The 12,635-nt window shown below is 47.3% G+C and overlaps 1 protein-coding gene across 2 annotated transcripts in view; it reads right to left on the bottom strand.

Annotated features, from left to right (window-relative positions):
- RNF17 (ring finger protein 17) overlaps positions 1-12,635 on the bottom strand; it is a 218,453-nt gene that overhangs the window by 109,126 nt on the left and 96,692 nt on the right. The gene's annotated exons all lie outside the window — the stretch shown is intronic.

The following is a 12,635-nucleotide window of genomic DNA, read 5'->3' on the forward strand; positions in this document are numbered from 1 at the left end:
ATGACAGACAGGAGCTCATTAATATCACAACAGAAGTAGTCTTCAGTGATGAGATAGCCAAAAACTATCAGTCTAATGGATAATTTGAGTCATGACTTGTATGAAGCCTTCAAAGTGCAAAGAATTATCCAATGCTCTGTCAATTTATGGGCTTCAATCAAGAACAGACTAAAATGAGCTCAAATGCAAAAAAGAAAGTCCAGCATGAAAGTGGCAGAGCTAACCACAAATGTGTCATTTTTCCCTTATCTCCTCATTGTCTTCAGATCTCAATATGATGTTGATATAGGAGAGGCTCTGGGTAAGTACAAACTCTCTGTGGTACCATGATACATGTTTGAATGCACTGGAAAAATGAATAAATGCCAGGAGAAAAATAAACTAATGAACAACTTGCACAGTCCTCTCAATCCTACTGACAACATGACCAGTACAGGCTTTTTAGTGTACCCATCATAGATAGCACAGCTGAGGTACAGGCTCGCAACAAACCAGAAACTCTTAACAGCTTCCAAAATTTGGCTCAACACTTAACTATAAGGCTATAGAGAAAATACTGGAGTTATGATGCCCAAGCATGCAGACAAATCAATTAAAATATCACAAATAAGAAACTACATGGTACTGCAACTGTCCAACATAAAATAACTGAACATCTTTAAAAACTGTCACATATTTTAAAAAAGGATAAGTTCACCATAAAACTTCCAGGAAACATGCTCCAGTATACCAAGAATTGCTCAAAGAATGTCATAGTCACATGGCATGACGAAAGCTGCTGCCTCACACTGTTAAGTGGAGTTTCTTCATAGTTCCCATGGGGAGGCTGACATTGAAGTTATGTTGCATTAATAGAACAGAGAGGTGCTACTACACTGGATTTTTTGTATATCATAAGTATGTTCTAGCGCTCTCTAAGAGAACTTAGCCAAGCCATCTGTAATACTCCATTTTTGTGCCTGCTGCTGCACAACAGAATTGATGTATATTACTTTTATCACTTAAGACTATTATAAGGTGGGTGAATAACTGCCTGGATAACCATTCTCAAAGAGTCGTTATGAGAGGGCTACTCACCCTCTGTAGTAACTGACGCTTGAGATAGGTATCCCTGGGGGTGCTCTACCTTAGGTGTTTTGGCCTAGCCAGAAGGTTTTTTATAGCAGTGGCTTTGACAGCTAGCTCGCACATGCACAGAAGCGCTAGGAAGCTAATGCACATGATGTGATCACTTCAGTTTTTTCTCTGTCCCAGAGAAATAAGAAGATAGTACCGAAGCAGAGGGGAGGAAGGATGGGTGGTGGAGCACCCACTGGGACAGCCATCTCAAAGAACGTCAGTTACTGCAGAGGGTGAGTAACTCTCTCTTCTTTGAGGAGCGTCCCTGAGGGTGCACCACCTTAGGTGACTCCAAGCAGTTTATCCACTGGAGGTGGGAGCTTCGGACAGTGCAATACTCTTCTGAGCTGCAGTCAGAATTGTGTATTCGAACACGGTTTCTCTGGATACGTAAGAGTCCAGGGCACAGTGAGTGGCAAATGTGTGAATGGAGGACCAGGTGGCTGATTTGCATATATTAGACAATGAGATGCCTTGTGTATAAGTGGTAGATGTCGCCATGGCCCTGGTGGAATGTGCATGAAGTTGTGCAGGTGGGTCTTTGCCAAAAATTGAGTATGCTAGTCTGATGCATTCTATGTTCCATTTGGAGATCCTCTGGGAAGAGATGGGGAGTCCCTGGGATCGTTCAGCAATTGACACGAATAACCTGTTTGTTTTTCAGATTTGCTTAGTTCTTTATAGGTAGAATGCAATGGCCCTCGGTAAATCAAGTGTGTGGAGTGTGGCTTCTGGTTGGTTTGCACGAGGTTTTGGAAAGAAGACTGGTAAGTTAATAAGGCTCACTGCAGTGAAACGGGGAGAGCACCTTAGGCAAGAACTTAGGATGAAGTCAGAGGACGACCTTGTCTTTATGGAAGATGGTGAAGGGAGGGTCTGCCATAAGGGCTGCAATCTCACTGACTCTCCTGGAGAATGTTATTGCCACTGTAGGGTAAACTGAGGCAGTACATGGTATCTTGCTGAGAACTGACAACTCAAATCCTAAATCATTAGGCCAGGCCTGGAAAGCACACAGACAGCAGTTAACTTGACCCTGGTTGTCCTGGCAACTACATTCCAAAGGGGCCTCGCTCTGATAAGGCCTGGCTGGTATCAGACAGGCTGCATGGTTTTTCTTATTGGCTCCTGTGATTTCAGATTAATTAACTTAGATCCCAAAGACTGTGCCAACACAAGGAAGAAGTCATCTCACAGCAGACATCACAATTTCAGCAAAACAAGCTAACAGCATCATGTCCATTTTGGGGCCTTCCATCCTGTTTATGTTGGCTCATTTAGCTTGATAGGAATAATTACCTGTATTAGTGATAACATGTTTAATTGGCAAGGGGCGGAGATACTGTGTAACTTTCGTAGTTCACTGGCATATGTGCATATCTCATTTCCGCTGCTAGACCTATCAAATCACTTCCCTATAATCCATCTGCTACCTATATAATCCAATGTATGCTTTGGTTAAGCTAGTGCTCTCCAGGCTAACACCTGATGGGCACTCCACCTGCGCTGTGTGTTCAATAAATCCTCTGCTTGTTTTCACCTATACCCAGTGTGTCCAAAATTATTCCCTATTCCCTAATAGAGTTACCCTCATGGAAAGATGACGTAAGGAACAAGGCGCCATAGGCTCAAATGGTTTCTGTGTTAAGGCTCTCAGAACCAAACTGAGGCCCCAGACTGGAGCTGGGGGTAAATGTAATCCTTTGAAAAACTTTTTGGTAGTGATATGTGAAAACAGCGACTTGTAGTCTATTGGTTGTTGTAAGGCGGTAATAGCAGAGAGGTGAACCTTTAGGGAACTAAGTGTAAGTCCTGAGTTTTTAAGTTCAGTTATGATTGTAGGACTGCAGGTAACGGACTGAAAGATGGATCGAGGTTGTGGAGGTGAGCCCAGGTGGAGGGAGAATCGACGCCACTTGTACAGGTAAGTTTTGCGTGTTGATGTTCTCTGACTGCTAAGGAGGATCTGTTGGACTTCCTCTGCATTCCGTTTGTAGTGAAGTGAGCCATCGAGGAGCCAGGCCTGGAGGTTCAGGGTGTGGATATTGAAGGTAACCATGAGCCTGAGTGAGGTGGTGTGCGAGCCGCTAGAGTAGGTGGGGGAACCGCGGAAGCAGGTGTGGGAGTCACTGAAGCAGGTACGTACACCAGTCTGTCTGGGCCAGTCTGGTGCTATCAGTATAATGTTGGCATTGTCCAAGCACACCTTGGTGACTACTTGGTGGAGCAACAGTATGGGGGGAAGCATATAATAGAGCTGTCCCTCAGTATTGTAAATGCATCCCCTAGGGATTGTGCTCCAATGTCTGCACGTGAACAGTAGCACAGACACTTCTTGTTGGCACTTGTGGCAAACAAGTCCATCTGAGGGAAGCCCCACTATGTGAAGATCTTGTGCAAGACAGTGGTGTCTAATTCCTAATTCTCAGGGGAAGTTCCTAATGAGACTGTCTGTGGTTGTGCTGTCTTTGCCAGGGAGATGTGAAGTAATTAATGTTATGTTGTGCTTGATGTACCACGTCCATAACTGGAATGCCTCCCTGCAGAGGGGGTAAGATCTTGCCCCTCCCTGCTGGTTTATGTAAAACATCGCCGCTTGCTTGTCCAGAAAGATCTGCACTGTGGAGTGGGAGATACGGTTTACAAAATGTCAGCAGAAGTAGTATACTGCTCAGAATTTGAGCACATTGATGTGCAATAATGTAATCTACTCGCCATGGAAGAGTCAGCGCAGAGCGATCTATGCATGCGCAGAACTGCGCGGCTGGCGAGAGGGGCTCACTGCTGCTTGGCGAGCCCTGTTGATGTGCATCAAGCTCTCTGTTTGGGTCCACCATGCGTGTGTAGTAAGCGTGCCCAGGTGGGCTCCACAGCCCTGATGTGATCCATCTGTGGTGACAGTAAACGACGGAATGGGACCCCAGTGTACATGTTTCATTCCTGAGACCACCAATGAAACCGCCTGACTGCATTTGGTAGCAAGACCAGTTTGTGCAGGCTGTGTATGCAATGTCTATACACTGATCTCAATCAGTGTTATAGAAGCCTCATACGTAGTCTGGCATGTGGGACAACTACAGTTGCTGCTCTCATGTGGCCTAGTAGTTGGAGATACACTCGGGCTGGTAGTTGTGGCGTAGTGGTGTGAAGTTGTACTAGTAGTGATATAGAGAGGAACCTCTGGTGGGGTAAAGATTCAATTGCACATGTGCAATCGAGATGAGCTCCTATGAACTCCAGTACTTGGGTTGGTTGGAGCTGACATTTGGAGAGGTTGATTTGAAGGCCAAATGACCTGAACAAGGACATAGTAGTGGTCACCGAGTCCGGAGTCTCTTGAAACGAGTTGCCTCTTATGAGACAGTTGTCTAGATAGGGACAGATTGGTACTTTCTGTTTTCTCAGATGGGCTGCCACTACTGCCAGGACCTTGGAAAAGATTCTTGGGGCCGTGAAAGGCCAAAAGGTAGGACTGTGTATTGGAAATGTTGCCCGCTTGTTGTGAACGTTAGATACTGTCTATGAGCCGGGTGAATGAGGACATGGAAATACACGTCTTGGAGGTCAAAAGTCGCCAGCCAGTCGTCTTTGTTGAGGGAGGGTATGATGTTGGAGAGGATGACCATTTTGAAGTGTTGATACTGCGCATGTTTGTTGACAGCTCTGAGATCGAGGATGGGTTTCCAGCCCCGACTTCTTATCTGTGAGAAAATCGGGAATAGAAGTCAGTATTTAGGTACTGGTGTGAGACCCTTTTTACTGCATTATATGGAGCAAGTGATTGATCTCTTGGTATAGAATATCCTCATGAGATGGATCCCTGAAGAGGGACAGAGTGGGTGGTTGGGTTTTGGGAAGGGATAGGAATGGGATTCAGTATCCGAGTTTTATCATGTCCAGAATCCATTTGTCTGTGGTTATGAGGCTTCACTGTTGGTAGAATGTTGCTAATCTGTGGTTGGATAATATGATGATAGGTAGGCGGCTTGGGTGAGGGAAGATGAATCTGACAGCTATCGATCAGACCTTCAAAAAGGTCTAGAGGACTGGAATGGGGTGTGTTGGTCAGCTGACTGCTACCTCCTTCCCTGAAACTACTGCTTTCTAGAGTCATATTGTCTGAGCGTGACCAAAAAAAGATGAGGGTAAGGTTTATTTTGCTTTCTATTTGCTGCAGGAGGCTAGATACCCAACATTTTGAGTGTAGCCCTGGAGTCTTTGAGGGAGTGTAAGGAAGTATCGGTGCCATCTGCAAAGAGCTCTGGACCTTCGAAAGGGAGGTCCTTCCACCTTCCTCTGGACCTCCTTTGGGAAACCCAAGCAGGTGGAGCCAGAAGGCCCTTCTCATCACCACTGATGTGGTCAAGGCCCGTGAGCTGTGTCCGCTGAATCCAATGCAGCTTGGAGGGCTGTTCTAGCTATCAATAGCCCTTCATTGGTGTTTCCTCTCATTACTTCTATTTTGTCATCTGGAAGGAACTGAATAAAGTCTGTGATTTGTTCAAATATGTAGTGAGAGTATTTAGCTAACATTGCAGTGTAATTGGCTATGCGTAGCTGTAAGGAGATGGAGGAGGATGGTTATCTGCCCATTGCATCTAGCTGTTTCTACTCCTTGTGCGGGGAAGTGGATTTAGCAATGTTTTGCTTGTTCCTCTGGTTTGCTGCCTCAATCACTATGGAATTAGGGGCAGGGTGATAAAACAGAAACTCAGCCCCTTGAGGAACTACATAGTATTTCCTGTCCACCTTCTTGCCAACAGGTTGAAAGGTGGCAGGTATTTGCCAAAGTTGTTTGGTTAGGTCTATAAGGGTGGGATCCATGGCCTTGTGGCTGGAGAGGCATGGAGGATGCTTGTACGTTTGTGTTGGGTCTCTGGCGCTGTTCTTAAAGAGACCTCCAGGTCTTCAGCTACTCTTTTCAAAAAGATCTCGAAAGGCCTTGAAGTCATCCCCAAATGGGGGTTGTGTAGGCATGACTATTTCCTGGAGAGGAAGGAGACACGTGTGTGAGTGGAGAGGAAGTAGTAGATTCCTTGTCACTTACTGATTGATTGAAGTCATCCTGGTCCCTTGAGGTATTAAGGGACACAGTGGATGTGGGTCTTCAGCGGAGGTGAGCAGCGCGTTGATATTGTTGCTGCTGAGCCCTGTAAGGTGCCCAGGGGTCTCAGTAGGGCCATGTGGGAGGCACTGATATAGGCAGCAGTAGCCACTGTGTAGGTTGCCAGTATGGTAAGACTGGCTGAGAGCGAGGGAGTTTTCGCCCTGGCATGGAATGTCTGTGAGGGGTTGCAGTCATTATGGAAGCCTGATCCTCCTCACCATAGAATGAAGGTATAGCTGTGTCAGAAACAGATATGGAAAGCCCCTCCGACTTGAGGGAGGAATCAGTGCCAAATAACGGTGTAAGAGGCACTGAGGAAATCAGAGTCACCAGTCAATGTATATGGGCAAAATGGCAGCACAGGTGGTAGAGAACCTTGTTCCCTAACATGTTTTGGTTTCGACCTGACAGGCGAAGGCACAGGTGCTGGGAGTGGTAACTGCCCTTATGCTCAGTATTGCTACATGCAGGTGGGATTGATGACACAGTTTAAGCTTTGTGCTGTTCTGACGTGCCAGGCTTGGGCTTGTCAGACTTCTTGGGCACCTTGGCCAGGTCCTTAGACCCTCAGGGTGCAGTAGGAGAACGCTGCCCTGGTAAATGCTTGTCCAGAGCCACCACAGGGGACGAATCTGATTTAGAGCTTAGGGATCACCTTTTCTTAAGTGAAGGGAATTCCCTGTTCACTGCTGCATGTGCTCTTCTGTTCAGAAGAAGTAGAGATACCAGCTGTGCCAGGTGGTACTGCCTTATCAGACATTGCCACTGGTGATAGTGGTAGCGGGGATGAAGGATGACCAGTGTCAGATACTGGTCTGTGAGAACGTCCGATCAGACTGAAAAACACTCGCATTCGGCTGATCCAATGTCTCAATTTTCACTGATAACAGCCCCAGCAACAACTACCGCCACAGCAACAGCCATGGCCCATGAGGCAGTCTGGAGGTACGGTGATGAGGAAGACACATGAGGTAATAGGAAGTAGCACAAGGCAAGAAATTGACCCAAGTGCTCAGCGTGTTGCGGTGGGATTCCCCACTGAGCAAGCAGTGTACCAAGTCACTGCCAACAGGGTCCTGAGCTAACACCTCGTGGAGTGGAAGGGCCCTCTGCAGCGCTCCTGGGCAGAGGTAGTTTCTCTTGGGCCTGTGGACGAGGCCTCTGGGTTGTATTTACCCCTATAGAGTGGACTGTTATTTGGGACTCTGGCAGTTGGACCGTATATAGCCTTCTGTGGGATAATTGAGTGGAGTCAACTAGAACCACAGGATGTAGGGGATGGGAGATGGGGAAGGAGGTGGGGGTTGCTCACCCAGCAGGGCGAAAGGAACCCAGATGGGGGGGCCCCCCCATCACCATGCCAGGAGGCTTTCTCCAATAGGATCCTGGGGGCAGTATGCTGACAGAGACCGAGGCTGGATATGGAGGGAGACTTCCTGCACGAACAGTGGGAAGACCTTATGCTGAGTTGATCTTGGGAGCAGGTGACGGGACCCAAGATGCAGGGGTACGTAGATCGTCAGAGAGCCCAAGGTCCCCGGTTCTAGGTATGGGAAGACCACCTATACCAGGTAGACAAAGACCCTCAGACTTGGGGGGAGGTGCAGCAGCTCCTGGCCCCCAGGAAATATATACGGGGCGTATTAAAGATGGCCCTTGCACAACCTTGGGCTGGACATCTGGAGTAGAAAAAGACCAAGCAACAGGTGACCCAGAGGTTCTTCTGGCCAGGAATATACTGGAAGGTTTGTGATTTTTGCAAAGCCTGCCCAAACTGCCACAAGACCAGCAAAAAGCACATAACCAAGGCCCCTTTGGTAGTGTTACCGGAGGTGGGGATCCCCTTCGAGAGGGTCTGGCTGGATTTAGAAGGCCCCTTAGAAAAGACTAGCTCGAGGCATTAGTACATCCTCGCAGTCATAAATTATGTGAACAGGTACCCCAACACTGTGCCTATATGGAATATTACAGCACCCACACTGGTGGCTGAGCTGATAAAGATCTTTTCCCAGATGGGGATACCCCGAGAGATTTTAACAGATCAGGGAATGAATGTGTCCTCCAAGCTGATGGCAACGTTATGCCGGCTACTAAATATCAGAGCCCTGAGGACATCTGTCTACCACCCCCAGATGGGCCAGTAGAGCGTTTTAACCACACCCTAAAGTCTATGATGTAAAGGTTTGTTGAAGAGGATCTCCGGAATTGGGACAAGCTGCTCCTGGCACTGCTATTTGCAGTACGTGAAATCCCGCAAGCATTGACAGGCTTCTCGCTGTTCAAGCTCCTTTATGGGAGGCAGCTGAGGGGAATATTAGATCTATTAATGGAGATCTGGGAAGCATAGGAGTCCCGGGTCATGGGATCGCTCCCACACATCCTACAACTCCACGAGCGACTACAGGAACTGGAAGGGTTTGCCCATGCCAACCTGTTGCAGCAGGCCTAAGAGATACAGGCCAGGTACTAAAATCACAGTGAAGCTACGCATATTTGAGCCAGGAAATCATGTCCTCCTCCTGTTACCCTCTAGAGAGTCTAAGTTGCTGGCAAAATGACAGGGCCTGTTTGAGGTGGTGTGATGTGTGGACTGGTGGACTACAAAGTATGGCTGCTGGGAAGGAGGAGGGTCCAGATCTACCACGTCAACCCTTTAAAGAAATGGAAGCCACAGGAGCGGGCCTGTTGATTACTCTATACCCACCTGAACCAGAACTAGGGCCATGGGTCGGGGATTCCTTAACTACTACATCAGTTGCAACTGGAGAGGAGTTAGACACAGAACAAGGGGAGTTGCTTCCAGAATGACTGAAAACATCGAAAATAGCACTCCTCTAGCTGGCACGGATAGGCTTTGGAGAATGAACGGATCATACCACATATATGAAATACCATGTACTCTCAAATCAATCCGTAAGTTAATCAAATAGTTGTGTGCAAAGAACAAGTACTACCACCCTAAAAAATGTTTGGCCAGCAGCTTGCTTTGTACAGACACACATGGAGAAGGATCAGTGCGACAATGTATCCGTCAGTAACACTCTAGCAAACACATCACTGACAACAATTGATGAATAAAAATATTTTCACTCCAACATGTCAATGTCAACTTCTTTAGGACTCCTAAAGATCATTATCTTTTGTTTTTTGTAAGCAATACATTCTGTTAAAATATAATTCTTAAAAGTTGATTTTAAAACATTCTCTTGAATATGTACCCAAATAACTGCATGAGGTTAGTCTTGTTTTGCATAATTGTGTTCATGTGAGAAAAGGGCTTTTGAATTGTACCAACCTTGACCCATTTCCAACCAACAATGAATTATCAAAATTTCCATTACTAGATGAGCTGGGCACAATGACACCACTAAAATTAGCATTCTGTAGATTTTTTACAAATCACATGATACTTTCCTTACCTTTATATCACTAGACTGTCCATGGAATAATAATTTGCATTATGCTCTCAGACTAGCATATTTCTTAAAATAAGTTTTCACTTCACAATCAGTATGAAGTAGTATTTTTTTTAAACTATAAAAAGAACTGGGCCTCAATTTAAGTCCATTTTAAATGAACTTTTTTAAAGAATAATTCCAAGAACTGGGTGTAATTACAGAAATAAACTGTTCTTACTGCTGAGTCTGATGGCTCAAATATTCTGTAACATATATTTTATCACTTTACCAACAGGGAAGTTGAGACCGAGAATTTAACTAACTTCACAAGATCAGACAGTTACTTCAAAAGTAAGCATTAAACTCAGAAATCCTACAGTTCCAGGCCTTTTTTGTGACTACTAGGAATGTAAAATCCTATTTAATTGGTTAAATGTGACTGGGACTTTTCAGTTTTGAAAAGAGGAGACTGAGGGGCATATGATAGAGGTACAGTAAAACTCCATTAGTCCGGCATCCAATGCTCCGGGACTCCTGATGGTCCGGCACCATCAGGAACCCGGAAATGCTAGGGCAGCCGGACAGGCTTCCCCCATTCAGCTGCTGCTGAAACTGACCAGCAGCTGAATCGGGGAAGCCAGGAGCAGAGCAGCTGGAGTGCTGATCTGTTTCAGCAACAGCTGACTTGGGGACCCCTGGGGCAGAGCAGCGGGGGTGCTGCCGGGTTGGTCCCGCAGCACCAAGGGGCGGCGCTACGGGACCAACCCGGCAGCACCCCGGCTGCTTTGCCCCAGGCGTCAGGATTCAGCCGCTGCTGAAACTGACCAGCAGCGTCAGTTTCACCAGCAGGCTGAATCCGGACGCCTGGGGCAGAGCAGCTGAGGAGCTGCCGGGTTGGTCTTGTAGCGCTGCCCCTCGGCGCTGCGGGACCAACCCGGCAGCACCCCAGCTGCTCTGCCCCAGAGGTCCCCAAGTCACCTGCTGCTGAAACAGATCAGCGGCTGATTCCAGGAAGCCCCAGGCAGAGCAGCTCTGCCCCGGGCTTCCTGGAATCAGCCGCTGATCTGTTTCAGCAGCGGCTGAATCGGGGACCCCTGAGGCAGAGCAGCTGGAGTCCTGCCGGGTTGGTCCCGCAGCGCCGTCCTTTGGCGCTGCGGGACCAACCCGGCAGCACTCCAGCTGCTCTGCCCCAGGCGTCCCCAAGAGCAGCTGGGGTGCTGCCGGGTTGGTCCCGCAGCCCCGAGGGGCAGCGCTACGGGACCAACCGGGCAGTACCACAGCTGCTCTGTTCCAGGCGTCCCCAAGAGAGTGCTGCTGGGTTGGTGCCGTAGCGCCGCCCCTCGGTGCTGCGGGACCAACCCGGCAGCACCTCAGCTGCTCTCTTGCAGGCATCCCCGATTCAGCTGCTGCTGAAACTGACCAGCAGCGGCTGAATCAGGGACTCCTGGAGCAGAGCCTGACTATCATAAGGGGGGGCTACAAGGAGTCTGGGGTGGCATCCCCTCACACCCCACTCCAGACCCCCTCATAGCCCCCCCCTTCTGATAGTCCGGCATATCTGATAATCCGGCACCCCCTGGGTCCTAAAGGTGCCGGATTATCGGAAGTTTACTGTATATAAAATCATGAGTGGTGAGGAGAGGGTGAATAAAGAAGAGTTATTCATTAGTTCCCATAATATAAGGACTAGAGGACACCAAATGAAATTAATGGGTAGCAGGTTTAAAACTAATAAGCGAAAGTTCTTCACACAGAGCGTAGTCAACCTGTGGAACTCCTTGCCCCAGGAGGCTGTGAAGGCTAGAACTATAACAGAGTTTAAAGAGAAGCTAGATAAATTCATGGAGGCTAGGTCCATAAAAGGCTATTAGCCAGGGAGTAGGAATGGTGTCCCTGGCCTCTGTTTGTCAGAGGCTGCAGACAGATGGCATGAGACAAATCGCTTGATCACTGTCTTCGGACCACCCCCTTTGGGGCACCTGGTGCTGGCCATTGTCGGCAGACAGGCTACTGGGCTAGATGGACCTTTGGTCTGACCCAGTACGGCCATTCTTATGTTCTAAATGGTTAAACACAGTACTACTACTATATTTAACCAATAAAATGCCACACTGGAGAGACCTGCCCACCCACTGGCTCCCCTTCAGGGGCTGCTGCCACTGCTCCCAACCTCTGCACATGTGCCTAGCGCAGCTGGAGCAGACCTCCACCCATGGCTGAGCTGCAGGCAGGGGGGATGCTCTTGGGTACTGTTTAACCATTACCCAGTAAGCATTATCCATTAAGGGTGATGTTTACGCGGTAACTGTTTAACAGAGTACTCATTGACATCCCTAGCAACCACAACCAAGCACTTCCCCACAAGAACAGTTTAGAGCAGGGCTACTCAACTTTGGAAGCTCCAAGGGCCACAATGATACTCAAGGGGCCACAATTTAAGTATGGTTGCATATACATGTAAATATATATGCAAATAGCTGCTTTTATATTGATGGGCATGAATACAAAGAGTAAGGCAAGACTACACAACACACAAGCCCCATTTAAGTCAGTAATGCGGATATTAATAAAATGCTTTCCACCCATATGACAACACTTTTAATGAGCAATGACAGTCCAGGAATATATCTACTAAAACGCACATCAACAGAATACCATTATATTGACTGCTTTTTTGTTTTGGCTCCCACTCGCTGGCTGCGTATTAAGCCCCGCATAAACCCAAACCGCACCATAGGCCACAAAGAAACAGGCCGTGGACCACATTTTGAATAGCCCTGGTTTAGAGTTTAGGGGAAATAGTCCTTAAAAAAAAAAAAAAAAACCCACACCACATAGGGTCATCGTAATAGTGACAGAAATGAAAAAAGCAAAATTCAATTAAAGTTTATTGGCACAAGATATTAAAATGTTGCCAAAGTAGACAGAATATGCTTGTGACGGGGTTATATGCTGTACAAAGTTTGATGAAAAAGTTTAGAAAAAGCAATGCAAGAAGCTCCAGCATTACT

The sequence above is a fragment of the Pelodiscus sinensis genome, chromosome 1 (genome assembly GCF_052426305.1).
Source record: "Pelodiscus sinensis isolate ZL-2025 chromosome 1, ASM5242630v1, whole genome shotgun sequence".
NCBI classification, from domain to species: domain Eukaryota; kingdom Metazoa; phylum Chordata; order Testudines; family Trionychidae; genus Pelodiscus; species Pelodiscus sinensis.